Genomic DNA, 26,112 nt, shown 5'->3' with positions numbered 1-26,112 from the left:
AAGTCACCAGCCAAGTCAAATGGGGCTCAAGCTCTGACCTCTGTCTCCCAAGCCCGGGCTCTTTCCACTGAGCCACGCTGCTTCTCCATATCTGCCATTGATTATATGAACGTCTGTCTCCCCCGTAGAACGATAATAATAATAATAATGGCATTTTTTAAGCACTTACTATGTGAAAAGCATTGTTCTAAGTGTTGGAGAGGATACAAGGTGATCAGGTTGTCCCACGTGGGGCTCACAGTCTTCATCCCCATTTTACAGGTGAGGTAACTGAGGCACAGAGAAGTGAAGTGACTTGCCCAAGGTCACACAGCTGACAATGGGTGGAGATGGGATTTGAACCCATGACTTTTGACTCCCAAGCCCATGCTCTTTCCATTGAGCCACGCTGCTTCTCTGAGACGTACTGTGTGCAGAGCACTGTACTTAGCTCTTGGGAGAGTAACACACAGACACATACCCAGCCAACAGTGATCTTACAGTCAAGGTGGTGGAGGGGGGCAGATATGACTATAAATCAATAAATTCTAGATCTCAACATAAGCGCTGTGGGGCTGAGGGAAGGGTGAGTCCAAGGAAGGCAATCCAAGTGCCTTTTTTGTTTGTTTACTGGTATTTGTTACGTCCTTAACACGTGCCAGGTACTATGCCGGTCTGGGGGAGATACCAGCTAATCAGATTGGATACAGTCCATGTCCCTCATGGGGCTCAGAGTCTTCATCCCCACTTTAATTGAGGTGCAGAGAAGGGAAGCAGTTTGCCTAGTGTCATCTAACAGGAAAGTGGCAGGGCTGGGATTAGAACCCAGGTCCTTCTAACTCCCAGGCCCATGCTCTATCCACTAGGCCACAGTGCTTGTCTAAAAGTCATTGACTTTTTGTACTTTTCGTGCTTTCGTTCAATAGTATTTAATGATAGTCTGTTTTCATTCATTCATTCATTAGATCCTATTTCTTCAGCGCTTACTGAGAAGCAGCGTGGCTTAGTGGAAAGAGCCCAGGCTTTGGAGTCAGAGGTCAGGGGTTCGAATCCCGGCTCCACCAGAATTCTGCTGTGTGACTTTGGGCAAGTCACTTAACTTCTCTGAGCCTCAGTTACCTCATCTGTAAAAATGGGGATTAAGACTGTGAGCCCCACGTGGGACAACTTGATCACATTGTATCCCCCCCAGCGCTTAGAACAGTGCTTTGCACATAGTAAATGCTTAACAAATGCCATCATTATTATTATTATTATTACTGAGTGTGAAGCACTGTACTGAGCGCTTGGGAGAGTACAAATATAAAGCTCAACAGACGTAGTCCTTGCCCATAATGAGCTTACAGTCTAGAGGGGGAGAAAGACATAAATAGAAATAAATAAATGACAGATGGGGACACAAATGCTGTGGGGCTGGGAGGGGGGATGAATGAAGGGAATGAGTCAGGGCGACAGAGAAGGGAGTGGGAGAAGAGGAAAGGGAGGGAAGGCCTGTTTGTGCAGAGCCCCATATGAGATGCCTGGGACAGTCCCATACACACGAGACACTCCCCCTCAAAAGATCTGATCTCTTCTGAAACGCTCCAAGCTTTCTGGGTTCTCTTTCATTACAGGGATCGACCTAGTAAAAGTCAAACGTCATTCTCCCTTTTAAACCCTAAGTAATTGGGGAACATTTCTTGGCTACAGTTTGATCAGCAACTTCTGTCTTGCTTTAGCCACCATTAGTAGCTGACCTTCTTCCTCAGTCCCCCACCCCCACACTCCCCCCTCCCAACCCCACAGCACTTAGGTTTAAATCTGTTATTCATTTGTATTGCTGTCTGTCTCCCCACCTCTAGACTGTAAGCTCTTTGTGGACAGGGGACGTGTCTATTTATTATGGATTCGTTCAATCATATTTAATGAGCACTTACCATGTGCGGAGCACTGTACTAAGTGCTCGGGAAGTACAATTCAACTATAAACAGTCTCGCTGCCTTCGACACTGTGGATCACCCCCTTCTCCTCAACACGTTATCCAACCTTGGCTTCACAGACTCCGTCCTCTCCTGGTTCTCCTCTTTTCTTTCCGGCCATTAATTCTCAGTCTCATTTGTGGGCTCCTTCTCCCCCTCCCATCCCCTTACTGTAGGGGTTCCTCAAGGGTCAGTTCTTGATCCCCTTCTGTTCCCTATCTACACTTACTCCCTTGGCTCTCTTCAGTGGTTGTCTGTCAACCTACAAATCAAGCAAGAACTCCTCACTCTCGGCTTCAAGGCTGTCCATCACCTCACCCCCTTCTACCTCACCTCCCTTCTCTCCTTCTCCAGCCCAGCAGGCACCCTCCACTCTTCAGCTGCTAACCTCCTCACTGTGCTTCGTTCTCACCTGTCATTCATTCATCCATTCATTCAATCATATTTATTGAGCACTTACTGTGTGCAGAGCACTGTACTAAGCGCTTGGGAACTACAAGTTGGCAACATATAGAGACGGTCCCTACCCGACAACGGGCTCACGGTCTGGAAGGGGGAGACAGACAATGAAACGAAACATGTGGATGGGTGTCAAGTCATCAGAATAAATAGAAGTAAAGCTAGATGCATGTCATTAACAAAATAAATAGAATAGTAAATATGTACAAGTAAAATAGAGGAATAAATCTGTACAAACATATATACAGGTGCTGTGGGGAGGGGAAGAAGGTATGGTAGGGGGGATGGGGAGGAGGAGAGGAAGAAGGGGGCTCAGTCTGGGAAGGCCTCCTGAAGGAGGTGAGCTCTCAGTAGGGCTTTGAATGGAGGAAGAAAGCTAGCTCAGAGGATGTGCGGAGGGAGGGCATTCTAGGCCGGGGGAGAACGTGGGCCGGGGGTCGACGGTGGGACAGGCAAGAACGAGGTACAGTGAGGAGGTTAGTGGCAGAGGAGCGGAGGGTGTGGGCTGAGCTGTAGAAGAAGAGAAGGGAGGTGAGGTCGGAGGGGGCGAGGTGATGTAGAGCCTTGAAGCCGAGTGAGGAGTTTTTGCTTGATGCGTAGGTTGACTGGCAGCCACTGGAGATTTTTGAGGGGAGTAACATGCCCAGAGCGTTTCTGCACAGAGATTAGCCAGGCAGTAGCGTGAAGTATAAACTGAATCATAAAAATGTTGGTATTTAAGCGCTTACTATGTGCAAAGCACTGTTCTAAGAACTGGGCACTGTTCTAAGCGCTGGGAACTGTTCTAAGCGCTGGAGTGGGGAGAGACAGGAGGATGGGAGCTCAGAGAGGAGGCTGATGCAGTAATCCAGTCGGGATAGTATGAGAGACTGAACCAGCAAGGAAGCAGTTTGGATGGAGAGGAAAGGGCGGGTCTTGGCGATGTTGCGGAGGTGAGACTGGCAGGTTTTGGTGACAGATTGGATGTGAGGGGTGAACAAGAGAGCAGAGTCGAGGATGACACCAAGGTTGCAGGCTTGTGAGATGGGAAGGATGGTAGTGCCGCCTACAGTGACGGGAAAGTCAGGAAGAGGGCAGGGTTTGGGAGGAAAGATAAGGAGTTCAGTCTTGGACATATTGAGTTTTAGATGGAAGGAAGACATCCAGATGGAGATGTCCTGAAGGCAGGAGGAGACCCGAGCCTGAAGGTAGGGAGAGAGAGCAGGGACGGAGATGTAGATTTGGGTGTCATCAGCGTAGAGATGATAGTTGAAGCCGTGGGAGCAAATGAGTGCACCAAGGGAGTGAATGTAGATCGAGAACAGAAGGGGACCAAGAACTAAACCTTGAGGAACCCCTACAGTAAGGGGATGGGAGGGGGAGGAGGAGCCCGCAAAGGAGACTGAGAATGAACGGCTGGAGAGATAAGAGGAGAACCAGGAGAGGACGGAGTCTGTGAAGCCAAGGTCGGATAGCGTGTTGAGGCGAAGGGGGTGGTCCACAGTGTCGAAGGCAGCCGAGAGGTCGAGGAGGATTAGAATAGAGTAGGAGCTGTTTGATTTGGCAAAAAGGAGGTCATTGGTGACCTTTGAGAGGGCAGTTTCGGTGGAGTGTAGGGGACGGAAGCCAAAGTGGAGGGGATCTAGGACAGAGTTGGAGTTGAGGAATTCGAGGCAGCGGTGTGGATGACTCGTTCAAGGAGTTTGGAAAGGAATGGTAGGAAGGAGATAGGGTGATAAGTAGCAGGGGAGGTGGGGTCAAGAGAGGGTTTTTTTAGGATGAGGGAGATGTGGGCATGTTTGAAGGCAGAGGTGAAGGAACCAGTGGAGAGTGAGCGGCTGAAGATGGAAGTTAAGGAGGGGAGGAGGGAAGGGGTGAGAGATTTCATAAAATGAGGGAATGGGGTCAGAAGCACAGGTGGCTGGAGTAGCACTTGAGAGGAGGGAGGAGATCTCATCTGAAGATACCGCTGGGAAGGATTCCACCATCAACCCCCCGGCCCACGTCCTTCCCCTGGCCCGGAATGCTCTCCCTCCGCACATCTGCCAAACTAGCGCTCTTCCTCCCTTCAAAGCCCTACTGAGAGCTCACCTCCTACAGGAGGCCTTCCCAGACTGAGCCCCCTTTTTCCTCTCCTCCTTCCCCTCCCCATAGTACTCCTATATGTTTGTACAGATTTATTCCTCTATTTATTGTACTTGTACATATTTACTGTTCTATTTATTTTGTTAATGACATGCATATAGCTATAATTCTATTTGCTCTGATGATTTTGACACCTGTCTACATGTTTTGTTTTGTTGTCTGTCTCCCCCTTCTAGGCTGTGAGCCCACTGTTGGGTAGGGACCGTCTCTATATGTTGCCGACTTGTATTTCCCTAGTGCTTAGTACAGTGCTCTGCACACAGTAAGTGCTCCATAAATACGATTGAATGAATGAATGAATTCCCTGTTTTCAGTGAGCTTTCAATCTAGAAAACTGTTGTATTGTCCTCTCCTAAGTGCTTAGTACAGTGCTCTGCATACAGTAAGAGCTCAGTAAATATGATGGAATGAATTGAATGATCAATGAATGGACATAAATGATTTCTCTTCATGTCTGTCTACCCCCCTAGGCCGTAAGCTCATTTTGAGCAGGAAGTGTGCATACCAACTCTAGTATCATACTTTTTCACGTGCTTAGTACAGTGCTCTGCAGGCAGCCAGCACTTAGTTGCCTGCTTTGTGACCTTGGGCAAGTCACGTAACTTCTCTCTGCCTCTGCTCCCTCATTTGCAAAATGGGGATTCAGGCACTCTGTGACCTTGGGGAAGTCATTTCACTTCCCTTAGCTTCTCTTTCCCCTGTTTTCAGGGGTTCAATACCCATTCTCCATCTTCTTTGGACTGGGACCTCGTTCTGGGGCAGATTGGGTCTGACCTGGTCATCTTATGGTTGTCCCACTGCTTAGTATAGTGCTTGGCACATTGTAAACACTAACAGATGCCACAATTACTATTGTAGTCATCGCTATCATTAGGAGAGGAAAAGACAGGGTCCCCACCCCTCAAGGGACCATTGGTATAACATTCATATTCTCAGAATACAATATCAGAATACAATAAAGAATACAATGGAAGACAATACAATAAAGAATACAGTATTTGTATCAGAAGAATACAAAGAGAAATACTTTAGAATAGAAAGCAGTAAACGCCACAGATGTTTTCTATCCAACCCCAGATCTGCTTTGTTCTAGAAAATCTGAGACTCCTGCTAAACAGGGCCATGGGTCTTGATTAGCACAAGAGAGTAGTTTCACCTTTGTAACTAAATTGTCCCGAGTAAATCCGGGAGTCACTCCAAGAGCCCGAATTGTCTTGAGTGAATCAAGTTGTTAAGTGATTTGAGTGGTCAAGCAGGCCTACGGCTGAAACAGCTAGGAGAAGGAGGTCAGAGACAAAGAAAAGAGGACAACTGCAGGACCAGATGAACCTAGTGTTTCTGCACCACTCACTTCAAGCATCGTGCCCTAGTTGGAAGAGCTCGAGCCTGGGAGTCAGAGGATCTGGGTTCTAACCCCAGGTCTTCCAGTCACTTGTTGTGGCACTTTGGCCAAGACGCTACACTTCTCTGTGCTTCAGCTTCCTCAACTGTAAAACGGGGATTAAATACCTATTCTCTCTCCGATTTAGACCGTGCCTGCCGTGTGGGACAGGGATTGTGTCTGAACCGATTAACTCGTACCTGCCACAGGCACTTAGAACCTTGCTTGACACATAATAAGCATTTAATAAATGCCATTATTATGAGTATCATTATTATTATCGGTAGTAGTAACTCTATCATATTGCACTCTCCCAAGTGCTCAGCACAATGGTATTTATTGGATCTGGTATTTATCTGCACTGAGTGGATACCATCGATTGACCGACCGACTGAAAATTGGATAGATCAAGTCCTTCGCCATGGATGTGTCCAGCTCAGATTCTTAAATCTTTCAGCCCCATGGTGACCAGACACCTGCAAAAGCCAGCCCCGCAGAGGCTCGAGCCACGGAAAGGTGGCGGTCCACCACCCGGGACCAATAGACGGAGGGCCGGGCCTTTCTCTGGAGCGTCCCCGGGTGGCCACTGCTCTCGGCGTCCGCCCCGTCAGCCGGGCCTCCCCTCTTCATCGTTCGATCACCGGTATTTATCGAGCACTAAGTTTGTGCAGAGCCCTGGATTGTGCTCCCAGAGAGTCCAATCCAACAGACTCAGCAAACACGTCCCCTGCCTGTGACGAGTTTACGGATGGAGACGGACATTAATGGGAATAAATTATGGGCAGAGATGTTCCCTGCCCATATAAAGGGCTTTATTGTGCAGATGGGCCCAAGGACAAAGACCTGCCCCGCCTCCTCCCCCAAACCATCCATCTGTGGTCTTTCTTTGCCAGACCAGGATGACAAGGATGATGGGGCCTTCCCAGACTCAGCCCCCTCCTTCCTCTCCCCCTCCTCCCCCTCCCCATCCCCCAGCCTTACATTCTTCCCCTCCCCACAGCACATGTATATATGTTTGTACATATTTATTACTCTATTTTACTTGAACATATTTATTCTATTTATTTTATTTTGTTAATATGTTTTGTTTTGTTGTCTGTCTTCCCCCTTCTAGACTGTGAGCCTGCTGTTGGGTAAGGACCGTCTCTATATGTTGCCGACTTGTACTTCCGAACGCTTAGTACAGTGCTCTGCATACAGTAAGCGCTCAATAAATACGATTAAATGAATGAATGAAAACTGTTCATTTATTCGTTCAGTTGTATTTGTGGAGCGAGTTTCTTTGTGCAAAGCACCATACTGAGTGCTTGGGAGAGTACAACACGACAAATATAACAGACACATTCCCTGCCCACAACGAGCTCACAGTCTAGAGGGGGAGACAGACATTAATAGAAATGAATAAATGAATGAATTCCAGCTATCTGGCCCATGGTAAGTGCCAACCACGTGCCAAACGCCAGGACGGACAGGGGATGTTCCGGTCGGACACGGTCCCCGCCCCACACGGGACTCCCGGTCTGGCGGGGAGGGCCTGCCTGTCTGTCACTGTATCGTCCTCTCTCACGAGGCTTAATACAGTGCTCTGCACACAGTAAGCCCTCAAATACCAATGACTGACCGCCTCCTGCATCTGACAGCCTGGAGGAGCTTCTTGAGGAGTGGGGAGACGGGGACTGAACGTTTTTGTAGAACAATCAGTCATCTCTCTGATTCAACCGACATATTCAGCGTGTCACCGGATTCTGTCAGTTGGACCTTCACTCCATGAATAAAATCTGCGCTCTCCCCTCCATCCAGATGGGTAGCATGCTAGGCTGAACGCTCGTCCTTTACTGCTTCTATGGCTGTTTCGACCTCCCCGCCTCCCGCCACTCCAGCCCTTACTTCACTGTGCTGCCTGGATGATTTTGCTACAAAAACATTCAGATCCCGTCTCCCTACTCTTCAAGAACCTCCAGAGGTTGCCCGTCCACCTCCATGTCGAGCAGAAACTCCTTACCGTCAGCTTTAAAGGGCTCGGTCGCCTTGCCCTCTTCCTCCTTCACCTCACCGCTCCCCTGGTACATCCTGGAATGCCCTCCCTCTTATAATAATAACAATACTAGTGATGGTCATTGTTAAGCGCTTACTATGTGCCAAGCCCTCTTCTAAGCACTAGGATAGATACAGGGTGATCAGGTTATCCCACGTGGGTATTTATTGAGCGCTTACTGTGTGCAGAGCACTGTACTAAGTGTTTGATTAATTGTCCTGCACTCCCACCTCCCCTGCAGTCAAAGGGGGAGCATAGGGTGTCGGAACTGGCCAGGGAGGATGAGTAGTGACTTGGCTGCAATTGGAGAATCAATCAACCATTCAGTAGTATTTAGTGCACACTCTGTGCAGAGCACTATACTCAGTGCTGGGAAGAGTATGTAATCACAATTTCTGCCCACAAAGAGCTTACAGACTAGAAGGGGAGTATTCCCTCAGAAGAACTGCAGTTGGATGTGTAAGTGCGTGCCGTCGGGGTGGAATGCAAAACCGAGTTACAGAACCAATTGCACAGATGATGCAGAAGGAAAGGTTGATAGGAGAAATGAGGATTTAATCATGGAAGACCTCTTGGAGGAGATCAGTCTGTCGATCAGTCAGTGGTATTTACTGAGCATTTACCGTGTGCAGAGGACTGTACGAAATGCTTGGGCGAGTCAGTCAACACATTCCCTGCTCACAAGACACAATCTAGAGGAGGAAACAGACACTGATATAAAGAAATGAATTAGGGGTATGTACATGTGGGGTTGAGGTAAGGGTGAATAAAAGGTGTAAATATTGTACTTAATCCCCTGTTTGCTCAAGAGGTGAATTCAGTAGAGTTTTGGGTGGTGAGAGTGGTGGTCTGTCAGATGAGAATGGAGAGGGAGTTCCAGGCCCAAGGTAGGATGTGGGCAAGGGCTCGCTCAGTGGTGAGAAAGACTAGATTGAGGTTCATTGAGTAGAGTGGTGTTCGAGTAGAAAAGTGTACATTGACTCATTCATTCAATCTTATTTATTCAGCACTTACCGTGTGCAAAGTACTGTACTAAGCACTTGCACTGTACAGGTGGCATGATAGCAGGAGATCAGCAAGGTTAGGTAGAATCAAGAAAGCTGGTTGAGAGCCCTAAAGCCAATGGTAAGGAGATGGGCAGCCGTTGGAGTTTTTTGAGGAATGGGGAGGTGTGGACTGAAAGTTTTTCAGGAAAATCATCACCATCATAATATTTGTCATTGATAATAAAATGAATGAGAGTTATGGTACTTGTTAAACACTTACTATGTGCCTAGCCCCATTCTAAGCACCGGGGTAGGAACAAGTTAATATAGTCGGACACAGTCCCTGTCCCACAGTGGGCTCAATTCTTCATCCCCATTTTTTACAGAAGAGGTAACTGAGGCACAGAGCAGTTAAATAACTTGTCCGTGGTCACCCAGCAGACAAGTGGTGGAGTCAGGATTAGAACCCATGACTTTCTGACTCCCAGGCCTGTACCCTATCTACTACACCATGAGATGAAATGAAACTGGTCCTGGCCGTGCTGTTTCCCCAAAGTGTCGGTGTACACAGAAGAGAAAGGGGATGAAGAGAAGGGTTTCTTGGTCAAAGCAAGGTGAAATTTTCAGAAATCTTCAGAGTTGTCATAGCCAGCACCTACTATAATCTAACCAGTGGTGAAGAATGGGAGGTGGGACTTGGGAGAAAGAGAGCAAGGCTACAGTGCGTCTGCCTTTTGTCTAGTTGAGGGATCAATCCTATTTACTGAGTGCTTAATGTGTGCGGAGCACTGTACTAAGCACTTAGGAGAGTACACCATAAAGTTGGTGGACAAGTTCCCTGCCCACAACCAGCTGACAGCCTAGAGGGGGGAGAGAGACATTGAATACAGATGAATAAATGAAGGGTGGGTGTACATAAGTGCCTTGGGGCTGGGGGAATGGTTGACTAAAGGATACAGATCCAAGACCAAGGGTGACACAGAAGGGAGTGGGAGAAGAGGAGGTGAGGGCTTAGTTGGGGAAGGCCTCTTGGGGAAGATGTGCCTTCAGTAATGCTTTGAAGATGGGAAGAGTGATTGTCGGCCCACTTTCAGACTGTGAGCCCACTGTTGGGCAGGGACTGTCTCTATATGTTGCCAATTTGTACTTCCCAAGCGCTTAGTACAGTGCTCTGCACATAGTAAGCGCTTAATAAATACGATTGATGATGATGATGATGATGATGATGATATGAAGAGGGAGGGCAATTCCAGGCCAGAGACAGGATGTGGCTAAGGTGCTGGTGGTGAGATAGACAAGATCAAGCTACGGTGAGTAGGTTACCATTAGAGAAGTGAAGCATAGGGTCTGGGATTCATCCAGTCAATCATATTTATTGAATGCTTACCGTGTTCAGAGCACTGTACAGAGTGCTTGGAAAGCACAATTCAGCAACAGAGACAATCCCAACCAAACAACGGGCTTACAGTCTAGAAGGTGTAGTAGGAAATCAGAGAGATAAAGTAGGAGGCGCAAGGCGCTTGTGCTTTTTCAACTCAATGGTAAAGGGTTTCTGTTTGGTGCAAAGGTGGGTGGGTAATCACTGGAGGTTCTTGAGGAGTGGGGAAACAGGGACTGAACCTCTGTGTAGAAAAATGATCCAGGCAACGGAGTCAAGTATGGATTGGTATTTGTTAAGTGCTTACTATATGCCAGGCATTATAATAATAATTTGTTAAGCGCTTACTGTGTGCCAGGCACTGTTCTAAGTGCTGGGGTAGATACAGGGTCATCAGTTTGTTCCACGTGAGGCTCACAGTCTTAATCCCCATTTTGCAGATGAGGTAACTGAGGCACAGAGAAGTGAAGTGACTTGTCCAGGGTCACACAGTAGACAAGCGGTGAAGCCAGGATTAGAAACCAGGTCCTTCTGACTTCCAGGCCCCCGGGCTCTCTCCATTACACCACGCTTCTTGGAATCAGGAACCCAATGTGAGGTTTCACCCCACCTTCTTTTGCCTCCTATTCTTTTATTTGCTGTAGGCAAAAGCACTAGAAATACAGCCCTGAAGAGCCTGCCCTTCACAGATTTTCCCCTCGGGCTCTCCTGCCGGGAGTACCACCCTCAGCAGATTGACAGTGAAGATGTGTTGCACAGAAGGAACTAGCTGACAAGATACTTAGCCGAGTGTGACTGGACGCTTAACATTCAGCCTCCGTCTCCCGCAGTTGTAAAGCGAGAATGAGCCATGTGGGGAAGACTGTAGCGGGGATTGCTGGCATCTTGGCTCCGAGGGGAATATGCAGGAGCAGCAATCGGGGAGGTTCGATTCAGGGGAAAGTTTGAGTCTGATCTAGCCTGATCTGGGGTTTTCGGATCCCTTGAGCCTCAGTTTCCCCATCTGTGAAATGGGCTTGGCGCGATGATCCTTTCCTTCCTCCTCCTGGGACTGAGTTAATTCAAGGGGCAGCCCAATTAATGATAATACTAATAATAATGATAACAACTGTGGTACTTGTATGAGAAGCAGTGTGGCTCAGTGGAAAGAGCCCGGGCTTTGGAGTCAGAGGTCATGGGTTCAAATTCTGGCTCCACCACTTGTCAGCTGTGCGACTTTGGGCAAGTCACTTAACTCCTCTGTGCCTCAGTTCCCTCACCTGTAAAATGGGGATGAAGACTGTGATCCCCCCGTGGGACATCCTGATCACCTTGTAACCTCCCCAGCGCTTAGAACAGCGCTTTGCACATAGTAAGCGCTTAATAAATGCTATTATCATTATTATTATTATTTGTTTGCTAGGCACTTACCACATGGCAGGCACCATTCTAACAGCTGGAGTGGAAACCAGCAAATTGAGTTGGACCCTCGCCCTATCCCACGTGGGGCTCACAGTCTCCATCCCCATTTTGCAGATGAGGGAACTGAGGCACAGAGGAGTTAAGTGACTTGCCCAAGGTTATGCAGCAGACAAATGGCAGCAAACCTTGTGACTCCCAGACCCGTACCCTAACCCTATGCAGCAGACAAATGGGAGCAAATCTTGTGACTCCCAGGCCCGTGCCCTATCCCTATGCAGCAGACAAATGGCAGCAAACCTCCTGACTCCGAGACCCGTACCCTAACCCTATGCAGCAGACAAATGGCAGCAAACCTTGTGACTCCCAGGCCCGTGCTCTATCCCTATGCCATACTGCTTATCTGTCGATGGTTATCGATTGATCTCTGGTATGTACTGAGTGCTTGCTTGCTTTCTGGAGAGCCCCGTAGAAAACGCTTGGGCGGGTACACTACAACAGAGTCGGTAGATGTGACCCCTGCCCACAAGGAGTTTAGAGGAGGAGTTGGGCGTTAAAAACAGATTATTGGATTGGTTTCATCACACCCCACAGACAAACATTTGAAGTCAATGCCTGCCAGTGGCAAAGTAAGAAATCATCTTTAGGAGGCGTGAAGATGGAGCCATCTTGTCTCGGCTTGCTACCGCTTGAGCACAACCCTTTCATTTTGGCCTCATGATGGCTTCTGCTTAGTTACTCGGTTTTATGAAGAAAAATTGGATCTCGCACCTGCAGTATTCGGGAACATCCAGCTCCTCAATTTTCCTCACTTTTGGCCCGCTACACATCCGCCATACACCCCCTGGCCCTGAATGCCCCCCCTCCCCACATCCGCCAAGCTAGCTCTCTTCCTCCCTTCAAGGCCCTACTGAGAGCTCACCTCCTCCAGGAGGCCTTCCCAGACTGAGCCCCCTCCTTCCTCTCCCCTTCCTCCCCCTCTCCATCCCTCCCGCCTTACCTCCTTCCCTTCCCCACAGCACCTGTATATATGTATATATGTTTGTACGTATTTATTACTCTATTTATGTATTTTACTTGTACATATCTATTTTATTTATTTTATTTTGTTAATATGTTTTGTTTTGTTCTCTGTCACCCCCTTCTAGACTGTGAGCCCACTGTTGCGTAGGGACCGTCTCTACGTGTTGCCAACTTGTACTTACCAAGTGCTTAATGATAATACTAATTATAATGATAACAACTGTGGTACTTGCATGAGAAGCAGTGTAGCTCAGTGAAAAGAGCTCGGGCTTTGGAGCCAGAGGTCATGGGTACAAATCCCAGCTCCGCCACTTGTCAGCTGTACGACTTTGGGCAAGTCACTTAACTCCTCTGTGCCTCATTTCCCTCACCTGTAAAATGGGGATGAAGACTGTGAGCCCCCTGTGGGACATCCTGATCACCTTGTAACCTCCCCAGCGCTTAGAACGGTGCTTTGCACATAGTAAGCGCTTAATAAATGCTATGATTACTATTATTATTATTATTATTTGTTTGCTGGGCACTTACCACGTACCAGGCACCATTCTAAGAGCTGGGGTGGAAACCAGCCAATTGGGTTGGACCCTCTCCCTATCCCACATGGGGCTCACAATCTCCATCCCCATTTTATAGATGAGGGAACTGAGGCACAGAGGAGTTAAGTGACTTGCCCAAGGTCATGCAGCAGACAAATGGCAGCAAATCTTGCGACTCCCAGGCCCGTGCCCTATCCCTATGCAGCAGACAAATGGCAGCAAATCTTGTGACTCCCAGGCCCGTGCCCTATCCCTATGCAGCAGACAAATGGCAGCAAACCTTGTGACTCCCAGGCCCGTGCCCTGTCCCTATGCCATACTGCTTATCTATCAATGGTTATCGATTGATCTCTGGTATGTACTGAGCGCTCGCTTGCTTCGTGGAGAGCCCCACACCAAACGTTCGGGCGGATGCACTACAACAGAGTTGGTAGATGTGACCCCTGCCCACAAGGAGTTTAGAGGAGGAGTTGGGCGTTAAAAACAGATTATTGGATTGGTTTCATCACACCCCACAGACAAACGTTTGAAATCAATGCCTGCCGATGACAAAGTAAGAAATCATCTTTAGGAGGCGTGAAGATGGAGCCATCTAGTCTTGTCTTGCTACCGCTTCAGCAGAACCTTTTAATTTTTGCCTCACGATGGCTTCTGCTTTGTTACTCGGTTTTATGAAGAAAAATTGGATCTCGCACCTGCAGTATTGGGGATCATCCAGCTCCTCAATTTTATTTGCTTTTGGCCCACTACACATCCGCCATACACCCCCTGGCCTGGAATGCCCCCCCTCCGCACATCCGCCACGCTAGCTCTCTTCCTCCCTTCAAGGCCCTACTGAGAGCTCACCTCCTCCAGGAGGCCTTCCCAGACTGAGCTCCCTATATGTTTGTACGTATTTATTACTCTATTTATTTTACTTGTACATATCTATTCTATTTATTTTATTTTGTTAATATGTTTTGTTTTGTTGTCTGTCACCCCCTTCTAGACTGTGAGCCCACTGTTGGGTAGGGACCATCTCTATGTGTTGCCAACTTGTACTTACCAAGTGCTTAATGATAATACTAATAATAATGATATCAACTGTGGTACTTGTATGAGAAGCAGTGTAGCTCAGTGAAAAGAGCCCAGGCTTTGGAGTCAGAGGTCATGGGTTCAAATCCCAGCTCTGCCACTTGTCAGCTGTGCGACTTCGGGCAAGTCACTTAACTTCTCTGTGCCTCAGTTCCCTCACCTGTAAAATGGGGATGAAGACTGTGAGTCCCCCATAGGACATCCTGATCACCTTGTAACCTCCCCAGCGCTTAGAACGGTGCTTTGCACATAATAAACGCTTAATAAATGCTATCATTATTATTATTATTATTATTTGTTTGCTAGGCATTTACCACGTGCCAGGCACCATTCTAAGAGCTGGGGTGGAAACCAGCAAATTGGGTTGGACCCTCTCCCTGTCCCACGTGGGGCTCACAGTCTCCATCCCCATTTTGCAGATGAGGGAACTGAGGCACAGAGGAGTTAAGTGACTCACCCAAGGTCATGCAGCAGACAAATGGCAGCAAACCTTGTGACTCCCAGGCCCGTGCCCTATCCCCATGCAGCAGACAAATGGCAGCAAACATTGTGACTCCCAGGCCCGTGCTCTATTCCCATGCCATACTGCTTATCTGTTGATGGTTATCGATTGATCTCTGGTATGTACTGAGCGCTCGCTTGCTTTGTGGAGAGCCCCGTACAAAACTCTCAGGAGGGTACACTACAACAGAGTCGGTAGATGTGACCCCTGCCCACAAGGAGTTTAGAGGAGGAGTTGGGCGTTAAAAACAGATTATTGGATTGGTTTCATCACACCCCACAGACAAACGTTTGCAGTCAAAGCCTGCCAATGACAAACTAAGAAGTCATCCTTAGGAGGCGTGAAGATGGAGCCATCTAGTCTTGGCTTGCTACCGCTTCAGCAGAACCCTTTAATTTTTACCTCTTGATGGCTTCTGCTTAGCTAATTGGTTTTATGAAGAAAAATTGATCTCGCACCTGCAGTATTGGGGAACATCCAGCTCCTCAATTTTCCTCGCTTTTGGCCCGCTACACATCCGCCATACACCCCCTGGCCTGGAATGCCCCCCCTCCCCACATCCGCCAAGCTAGCTCTCTTCCTCCCTTCAAGGCCCTACTGAGAGCTCACCTCCTCCAGGAGGCCTTCCCAGACTGAGCCCCTTCCTTCCTCTCCCCCTCGTGCCCCTCTCCATCCCCCCCATCTTACCTCCTTCCCTTCCCCACAGCACCTGTATATGTGTATATATGTTTGTACATATTTATTACTCAATTTATTTTACTTGTACATATTTATTCCATTTATTTTATTTTGTTAATATGTTTTGTTTTGTTCTCTGTCACCCCCTTCTAGACTGTGAGCCCACTGTTGCGTAGGGACCGTCGCTATGTGTTGCCAACTTGTACTTACCAAGTGCTTAATGATAATACTAATAATAATGATAACCACAGTGGTACTTGTATGAGAAGCTGTGTAGCTCAGTGAAACGAGCCCAGGCTTTGGAGTCAGATTCATGGGTTCAAATCCCAGCTCCGCCGCTTGTCAGCTGTGCGACTTTGGGCAAGTCACTTAACTCCTCTGTGCCTCAGTTCCCTCACCTGTAAAATGGGGATGAAGACTGTGAGCCCCCCATGGGACATCCTGATCACCTTGTAACCTCCCCAGCGCTTAGAACAGTGCTTTGCACATAGTAAGCGCTTAATAAATGCTATCATTATTATTATTATTATTTGTTTTCTAGGCACTTACCACATGCCAGGCACCATTCTAAGAGCTGGGGTGGAAACCAGCAAATTGGGTTGGACCCTCTCCCTATCCCATGTGGGGCTCAGAGTCTCCATCCCCATTTTACAGATGAGGGAACTGAGGCACAGAGGAGTTAAGTGACTAGCCCAAGGTCATGCAGCAGACAAATGGCAGCAAATCTTGTGACTCCCAGGCCTGTGCTCTATCCCTATGCAGCAGACAAATGGCAGCAAACCTTGTGACTCCCAGGCCCGTGCCCTAACCCTGTGCAGCAGACAAATGGCAGCAAACCTCGTGACTCCCAGGCCCGTGCTCTATCCCTATGCCATACTGCTTATCTGTCGATGGTTATCGATTGAGCTCTGGTATGTACTGAGCGCTCGCTTGCTTTGTGGAGAGCCCCGTACAAAACGCTCGGGAGGGTACACTCCGAGTTGGTAGATGTTACCCCTGCCCACAAGGAGTTTAGAGGAGGAGTTGGGCGTTAAAAACAGATTATTGGATTGGTTTCATCACACCCCACAGACAAACGTTTGAAGTCAATGCCTGCCAATGACGAAGTAAGAAATCATCTTTAGGAGGCGTGAAGATGGAGCCATCTAGTCTCGGCTTGCTACCGCTTCAGCAGAGCCCTTTAATTTTGGCCTCATGATGGCTTCTGCTTAGTTACTCGGTTTTATGAAGAAAAATCGGATCTCACACCTGCAGTATTGGGGAACATCCAGCTCCTCAATTTTCCTTGCTTTTGGCCCGCTACACATCCGCCATACACCCACTGGCCTGGAATGCCCCCCCTCCCCACATCCGCCAAGCTAGCTCTCTTCCTCCCTTCAAGACTCTACTGAGAGCTCACCTCCTCCAGGAGGCCTTCCCAGACTGAGCCCCCTCCTTCCTCTCCCCCTCCTCCCCCTCTCCATCCCTCCCGCCTTACCTCCTTCCCTTCCCCACAGCACCTGTATATATGTATATATGTTTGTACATATTTATTATTCTATTTTACTTGTACATATCTATTCTATTTATTTTATTTTGTTAATATGTTTTGTTTTGTTCTCTGTCACCCCCTTCTAGACTGTGAACCCACTGTTGGGTAGGGACCATTTCTACATGTTGCCAACTTGTACTTGCCAAGTGCTTAATGATAGTACTAATAATAATGATAACAACTGTGGTACTTGTATGAGAAGCAATGTAGGTCAGTGAAAAGAGCCCGGGCTTTGGAGTCAGAGGTCATGGGTTCAAATCCCAGCTCCACCACTTGTCAGCTGTGCGACTTTGGGCAAGTCGCTTGGCTCCTCTGTGCCTCAGTTCCCTCACCTGTAAAATGGGGATGAAGACTGTGATCCCCCCATGGGACATCCTGATCACCTTGTAACCTCCCCAGCGCTTAGAACGGTGCTTTGCACATAGTAAGTGCTTAATAAATGCTATGATTATTATTATTATTATTATTTGTTTGCTGGGCACTTACCACATGACAGGCACCATTCTAAGAGCTGGGGTGGAAACCAGCAAATTGGGTTGGACCCTCTCCGTATCCCACATGGGGCTCACAGTCTCCATCCCCATTTTACAGATGAGGGAACTGAGGCACAGAGGAGTTAAGTGACTTGCCCAAGGTCATGCAGCAGACAAATGGCAGCAAATCTTGTGACTCCCAGGCCCGTGCTCTATCCCTATGCAGCAGACAAATGGCAGCAAACCTTGTCAGTCCCAGGCCCGTGCCCTATCCCTATGCAGCAGACAAATGGCAGCAAACCTTGTGACTCCCAGGCCCGTGCCCTATCCCTATGCAGCAGACAAATGGCAGCAAACCTTGTGAGTCCCAGGCCCGTGCTCTATCCCTGTGCAGCAGACAAATGGCAGCAAACCTCGTGACTCCCAGGCCCGTGCTCTATCCCTATGCCGTACTGCTTATCTATCGATGGTTATCAATTGATCTCTGGTATGTACTGAGCGCTCGCTTGCTTCGTGGAGAGCCCCACACAGAATGCTCGGGCGGACACACTACAACAGAGTCGGTAGATGTGACCCCTGCCCACAAGGAGTTTAGAGGAGGAGTTGGGCGTTAAAAACAGATTATTGGATTGGTTTCATCACACCCCACAGACAAACGTTTTAAGTCAATGCCTGCCAATGACAAAGTAAGAAATCATCTTTAGGAGGCGTGAAGATGGAGCCATCTAGTCTCGGCTTGCTACTGCTTCAGCAGAACCCTTTAATTTTTGCCTCATGAAGGCTTCTGCTTAGTTACTCGGTTTTATGAAGAAAAATCGGATCTCGCACCTGCAGTATTGGGGAACATCCAGCTCCTCAATTTTCCTTGCTTTTGGCCCGCTACACATCCGCCATACACCCCCTGGCCTGGAATGCCCCCCCTCCCCACATCAGCCAAGCTAGCTCTCTTCCTCCCTTCAAGGCCCTATTGAGAGCTCACCTCCTCCAGGAGGCCTTCCCACACTGAGCCCCCTCCTTCCTCTCCCCCTCCTTCCCCTCTCCATCCCTCCCGCCTTACCTCCTTCCTTTCCCCACAGCACCTGTATATATGTATATATGTTTGTACGTATTTATTACTCATTTATTTTACTTGTACACATCTATTCCATTTATTTTATTTTCTTAATATGTTTTGTTTTGTTCTCTGTCACCCCCTTCTAGACTGTGAGCCCACTGTTGGGTAAGGACCGTCGCTACGTGTTGCCAACTTGTACTTACCAAGTGCTTAATGATAATACTAATAATAATGATAACAACTGTGGTACTTGTATGAGAACCAGTGTAGGTCAGTGGAAAGAGCCCGGGCTTTGGAGTCAGACGTCATGGGTTCAAATCCCAGCTCCGCCGCTTGTCAGCTGTGCGACTTTAGGAAAGTCACTTAACTCCTCTGTGCCTCAGAGGGTTGGACCCTCTCCCTATACCACATGGGGCTCACATTCTCCATCCCCATTTTGCAGATGAGGGAACTGAGGCACAGAGGAGTTAACTGACTCGCCCAAGGTCATGCAGCAGACAAATGGCAACAAACCTTGTGACTCCCAGGCCCGTGCTCTATCCCTATGCCATACTGCTTATCTGTCGATGGTTATCTATTTATTTTACTTGTACATATCTATTCTATTTATTTTATTTTGTTAATATGTTTTGTTTTGTTCTCTGTCACCCCCTTCTAGTCTGTGAGCCCACTGTTGGGTAGGGACCGTCTCTATGTGTTGCCAACTTGTACTTCCCAAGCGCTTAGTACAGTGCTCTGCACACAGCGCTCAATAAATACGATTGATTGATTGATTGATTTTAATCCCCATTTTACAGATGAGGTCACTGAGGCACAGAGAAGTGAAGTGACCTGCCTAAGGTCACACAGCAGAGAAGTGGCGGAACCGGGATTAGAATCCAAGTCCTCTGACTCCTGAGACGGTGCTCTTTCCCCTAAGCTACACCGCTTCTTGCCTCCGACAGACGACCGCTCTCTGCACCCTCCGAGATTTATTGAAGGCACATCTCTTCCGGGCAACCTGACCCCACTAAGTCCTCATGTGTTCTTCCGCTCCATTCTGCATCGCCCTAACTTTCTCCCTTTATTCACCTCACCCCGTTCAGCCCCCACAGCCATTTTGTCCACACCTGCCATTTATTGATTTATTTATAGTTACTTCCATCTCCCCCTCTGGACCGTAAGCTCGTTGTGGGCAGGGAAGTTCTTTTGTATTGTCCCAACCGCTTAGCGTAGTGCTTTGCATACAGTAAGCACTCATTAAGTACGATCGATCAGTGGATTGATAGGCATCGAATCCCCATTTTACAACTGAGGAAACGGAGCCCCGGAGAAGCGAGTCAGCTTGCGAGTCGAGGTCACGCGGCGGAGCGGGCTGCGGAGCGGAGAGGAGAACCCGGGTCCCGTGACTCGGCAGGCCGGTGCTCTCCTGCTGGGACGCAAAGGGGCAAGCCGTACGAGTGCGCGAGGAAGTGTCCGTGCCGTGGATGTGTTTTCCTCCGTCTGGTGGTTGAAGCTTTATCTACCACTCAGGAAGCCACAAGGCCCCCCTCTTCCCCAAGCAGCCATGAAACCTCATCCTACTTAATCTCGCCCGCGATGGAGCCTCAGAGCGATTCCACGTGTAGAGGCCCGGCTCGGGGAGCGCTCAACGAACGGGCTCCCGGCCGGCTTCTTGGCTCTGTATTTCCCCGAGGGCTCAGTCCACTAATCGCCGCGGGCGCGAAGGGTACATAGTAGCCTTGGGACGGCGCTCTGCGCATAGGGAGCACTCGATTGATCAGACTGTTCCCGACCTGATGATCTTGTACCTACCCTAGTGCTTAGCACATTATTGGGCTCCTAGGGAGCGCTTAAGAAATCATATGTCCGGGGGGTCTGTGGTGACTCGGGGGCCGGCCCCGGTTAGGGCGGGTCCGGGCTTACGGAGCCTGCAGCTCTGGGGCCTCCGTCCCGCCAGTCCCTCTCGGTGCCCCCGGCCTGGGTTCCCCAGGCTGTGAGGACGGGGACCCTGAGGAAGCAACGTGGCCTCACAGATAGAGCACGTGCCTGGGAGTCAGCGGGTTCTAATCCAGGCTCTGCCATTCGATTGCCGTGTGATCTTGGGCAAGTTGCTTCACTTCTCTACACCTCAGTTACTTCATCAGTAAAATGGGAATTAGCATGGTGGAGCCCCACGCGGGACAGGGACTACGTCCCACTTGACTACATTGTATCTCCTCACCCTGGGCTTCAAGGCTGTCCATCACCTCGCCCCCCTCCTACCTCACCTCCCTTCTCTCCTTCTCCAGCCCAGCCCGCACCCTCCGCTCCTCCGCCGCTAATCTCCTCACCGTTAGGCCTCGTTCTCACCTGTCCCGCCTTCGACCCCCAGCCCATGTCCTCCCCCTGGCCTGGAATGCCCTCCCTCCGCACATTCGCCAAGCTCGCTCTCTTCCTCCCTTCAAAGCCCTACTGAGAGCTCACCTCCTCCAAGAGGCCTTCCCAGACTGAGCCCCCTCCTTCCTCTCCCCCTCCTTCCCCTCCCCATCCCCCCCAACTTATCTCCTTTCCCTCCCCACATAACCTGTATATATGTATATATGTTTATATGTATTATTCTATTTAGCGTGGCTCAGTGGAACAAGCACGGGCTTTGGAGTCAGGGATCATGGGTTTGAATGCCAACTCCACCACATGTCTGCTGTGTGACCTTGGGCAAGTCACTTAACTTCTCTGAGCCAGTTACCTTATCTGCAAAATGGGGGTTAAGACTGTGAGCCCCATGTGGGACAACTTGATCACCTTGTATCCCCCCCAGCACTTAGAACAGTGCTCCGCACATAGTAAGTGCTTAACAAATGCCATCATCATTATTATTTATTAATTTTTTTGTATATATTCATTCTATTTATTTTGTTTTGTTTTGTTGTCTGTCTCCCCCTTCTAGACTGTGAGCCCACTGTTGGGTAGTGGCCGTCTCTATATGTTGCCAACTTGTACTTCCCAAGTGCTTAGTACAGTGCTCTGCACTCAGTAAGCGCTCAATAAATACGATTGAATGAATGAATGAATGAATTTACCTCAGTGCTCAGTACCGTGCCGGACACATAGTAAGCGCTGAACAAAATACCATAAACAAACAACAAAAAATTCTTCAGGAACTTTCTTTTCTCAATCAATCGATTTTATTTACAGAGTGTTTATTGTGGGCAGATAATTCTTTCATTCGTTCAATGGTATATATTGGGCGCTCAGTGTGCAAAGCAGTGTAATGAGTGCTTGGGATAGTACAATATAACACCCAACAGACACATTCCTGCCCACAATAGGCTCACAATCTAAAGGGGGAATCAGACAGGAATATAAATGAATAAATGAATTACAGATATATGTTCATCCCTGACCCATAATGACGCCACGGACACACCTGTCCCAGAATGACCCACTTTCATCTGCAATCCTTCTGGTAGCGTATTTTTCCCAGTAAAAATACGCAAGTGGTGTATCGTCGCTTCTTTCCACACAGCCGACTTGAGTCTCCGCCATCGACTCTCTCCTACGAGTCTGCCGCCTGGCACAGTACAGCTATATACAGATGATATAGATGCTGATGATGATGCTGGTATTTGTGAAGCGCTTACTATCAATCAATCAATCGTATTTATTGAGCGCTTACCGTATGTAGAGCACTGTACTAAGTGCTTGGGAAGTACAAGTTGGCAACATATAGAGACGGTCCCTACCCAACAGTGGGCTCACAGTCTAGAAGGGGGAGACAGACAACAAAACCAAACATATTAACAAAATAAAGTAAATAGAATAGATATGTACAAATAAAATAGAGTAATAAATATGTACAAACATATACCCATATATACGGGTGCTGTGGGGAAGGGAAGGAGATAAGGCGGGGGGGGATGGAGAGTGGGAGGAGGGGGAGAGAAAGGAGGGGGCTCAGTCTGGGAAAGACTCCTGGAGGAAGTCTATACTATGTGCAAAGCACTGTTCTAAGCGCTGGGGGGATACAAGGTGATCATGTTGTCCCATGTGGGGCTCACAATCTTAATCCCCATTTTACAGATGAGGTAACTGAGGCACAGAGAAGTGAAGTGTCTTGCCCAAAGTCACACAGCTGACAAGTGGTGAAGCTGGGATTAGAACCCCTGACCTCTGACTTGCAAGCCTGGGCTCTTTCCACTGAGTCACGCTGCTTGAAGGAGCAAATGAGAGTGGTGCAGAGAGGAGTGGGAGGAGGGGAGAGGAGGGCATAGGGAAGGCTTCTGGGAGGAGAGGTACTTTCAATAAGGTTTTGAAGGGAGAGGAGAGCGGTCATCTGTCTGAATTCTACTAAGCACTTGGGAGAGCCCAGTTCTCAGAGCCGGTAGTCACGCCCCTTGCCTACAACCAGCTTAAGGTCTCGAGGGGGAGACAGATGTTGATAGCAATGAATGAACCGCAGATACCCGTCCTCACCTTCTCTTCCAAAAACAGTCCTGTCCCCCATCCCCTTGCCCCTTCAAGGAAAGCTAGCAAAAGAAGTTCATCGGCGTCAGAATCAGGAGATTCACCTACGGTCGGGAACGTTTGCCAAAAACGATCAAAACCCTCTACGTCTTTTTCTGACACCCCAGCGTCGCATCGGTCAATCGGTGGTACTTGAGTGTGGAAGACTGTGCCGGGCACAAGATCCATGCTCTCGGGGAGCTCGCAGCATGCAGAGCGTTGTACCGAGCCCTTGGGAGGGGAGAATAGATTTAATAGACCCAATTGCCGTCTAAGGAGCTTAAGGTCATTCGTTCATTCAATCGCATTTATTGAGCACTTACCACATGCAGAGCACTGTACTAAGCGCTTGGGAAGTACAATTCAGCAATAAAGAGAGAAAGTCCTTGCCCACACCGGGCTTTCTGTTTCGAAGGGGAGAGGCAGGTATCAAAATGAGTAAACAGGCATCGATATAAATCAATAGAATTACAGATATAGACACATCAAAACAAGCGGGAAGCCCATCAGTCGATCCGTCAGTGGTATTTACTGAGCGCTTATTATGGGCAGAATACTGTAAAGCGCTTAGTGGGTTACTTAGGATGCAGTAGAGGTGCTAGACATGTTCTCCGCTCACAGCAACCTGACCATCCAGAGGGAGAAACAGCTATTGAAATAAATTTCCGATGGCTATGTACACCGATGGATTGGAGGGAAGGGGGAGGTGAATATCAAGTGCTTCAAGGGTGCACAGCCAAGCACGTAGATGGCCCAGAAGGGTAAGGGAGTGGAGCGAATGAAGGCTTAGGTGGGGAAGCCCTCTCGGAGGAGATCTGATTTGCGTCAGGATTTGAATTTGGGGAGAGCGGCCGTCTGTCAGATACGGCGGGGGAGGCCGTTCCAGGCCAGAGGCAGGACGTGGGAGCCGGGTAGGAGGTGAGATATAGATGAGACAGAGGTATGGCCAGCAGGTCGGCCTCAGAGGAGCGGAGTGTGCCGGGTGGGATGCAGTGGGAAATCAGTGAGAGGGGGGAGGAGGGGCCGAATTATTTAAAGGCAGCTGCAAGGCATTTCTTTCGAATGCCAAGGTGGACAGGCAACTCCTGGAGGTTCTCAAGGAGCAGGAAAATGGGAACCAAATGGTTTTTTGTTTTTTTTTTTCAAAAAAAAAGATCCAGATAGCAGAGTCAAGAACGAAAGCCCAGCTTGGGCAGGGATTGTCTCTCTTTATTGCTCAATTGTGTATTCCGAGCCCTCGGTACAGTGCTCTGCACACTGTAAGCACTCAATAAATAGGGTTGATTGAATGAATGACCGGAGTGGGGACAGCAGGGGGAAGAGAGGTTAACGAGCAGGTTGGTACAATAGCTAGAGAGGGATATAATAGGTGTTGGGATCATCACGGTAGGCAATAGCAGATTTCTTTGTTTCTTTGTTTGTTTGTCTTTAAGGTATTCATGAAGCACCTAGTATGCACCAGGCACCGTACCGAGCGCCGGTTCCGGTACCGATCATGGGTTCGGACGGAGAAGAAAGGGTGGATTCTAGAGATTCGCGAAGGTAGAACTGACAGGTCTGGGCGACGGATCGGGTCGGATGAGAGCGATGAATCGAAGATCACACCAAGGTCACGGGGCTCGTGGGATGGGGACTTTGAACTACAGAGCTCAGTACAGTGTACAAGGTAATAATCATAATGGCATTTGTTAAGTGCTCACTACGTGCCAAGCTCAGTTCTAACCATCGAGGGCCGTTCCCCGACGGCATTGGCTATTCGGGCACCAGAGCGGAGACGATAAGGCTCACCGTCGGCGGCGTTCGTCAATCCTCACCGTGTATGGGACACCGGACCGAGCCCTCGGGAGAGTCCGGCAGAGTCGGGGGACACATCTCCGGCCCACGGCGAACTTCGGCCTCGAGGCGGGTAGGTGGACGGCGATGTCGGCTCTATAGCTCCGAATGACCTGTGATCTTTCTCGAGGGCTCACTAAGGGGCGGGTCCTGTACTGACATCCGGTGACATCGAATCTCTGTTTTACAGATGAGGAAAGTGTCTCGTTAATGTCAATGTTATTGTTGCATTACTGTTCATTGATATGAACTGTTCTCAATTAGCATCGTTAACTACAAAGGAAAAAAAAGCAACCCAAATTTTAGAGACGGCCGACCAAATAGAGTTAAAACCTTTACCTGAGCAGCTCAATGGGGAGTGTTTTAAACCCTCCTGCGTAGGAGATGATGATTATCATAAAAATCATGATGGTATTGTTTAAGCACTTACTACCTGCCAAGCGGTGAAGTAAGCGCTGGAGGAGATACAAGGTAATCAGGTCGTCCCCATTCGTCCACTGTCTTCGTCCCCATTTTTTCCAATGAGGGAACTGAGGCACAGAGAAGTTAAGTGGCTTTCCCAAGGTCACACAGCAGACAAGTGGCGGAGATGTCCGTGTGTAGACGAGGAAAGGGCCACAGGAATCGTGGCAGGTAAAGAGTGGCAAGTAGGTAGCGTCCAAGCGGGCGCGCGTCGACCGATACGGAAGGCACGACTAGACTTCTCTGCAGGAAAATTTCCACCGCGAGGTCCCTCCGCTTTCCCCGTGCGGACACAAGGACGTTTCCACCGAAGTCCCTGCTCTGCACTCTTCCGCCGTGCATCGCGTTCCCTTTGTCCGTCGCCCGTTCCTGGCCCCGTGGCACGTACGTCCGTATCTGTCGTTTATCGATTTTTATCAATGTCCGTCTCCCTTCCTCTAGACTGTAAGCCGGTCGTGGACGGGGGACGTGTCCATTGATCGAAGTACCGTACGGTCCCAAGCATTCAGCATGGCGCTCCGCACACGGTAAGCGCTCAATAAATATGGGATGTGGACAGAGTCCAAGCCCATTTTTTGATGTCTTTCTCGGTACTTAGCAATTATCCCATTTAAAAAAAAAAGAGAGAGAGACATTATCTTTTTTTCTTGGTATGCATTTCTTTAAGCTACAGAACATTTTGTTTTATTTTTAAACTGACACAGACAGACAGGGAACAAGAGTGTTATTCAGGTTAAGGCATATGCACATTTACAACCTTATTTTACTTTACGTAGACACTGAT

General features: G+C 48.7%; 1 long non-coding RNA gene across 1 annotated transcript in view; it reads left to right on the top strand.

Moving 5' to 3' along the window:
• The window catches only part of LOC119941754, a 37,881-nt gene extending 12,839 nt beyond the window's left edge, over positions 1-25,042 (top strand). Inside the window, exon 4 of the long non-coding RNA XR_005455321.1 lies at positions 24,467-25,042. This is a non-coding gene — a long non-coding RNA (uncharacterized LOC119941754). The remainder of the gene's footprint in view (positions 1-24,466) is intronic.
• Positions 25,043-26,112: the final 1,070 nt, after the last annotated feature.

This window comes from Tachyglossus aculeatus, chromosome 21, assembly GCF_015852505.1.
Source record: "Tachyglossus aculeatus isolate mTacAcu1 chromosome 21, mTacAcu1.pri, whole genome shotgun sequence".
Taxonomy (NCBI): Eukaryota; Metazoa; Chordata; class Mammalia; order Monotremata; family Tachyglossidae; genus Tachyglossus; species Tachyglossus aculeatus.
This window is presented reverse-complemented; position numbering and strand designations above follow the sequence as displayed.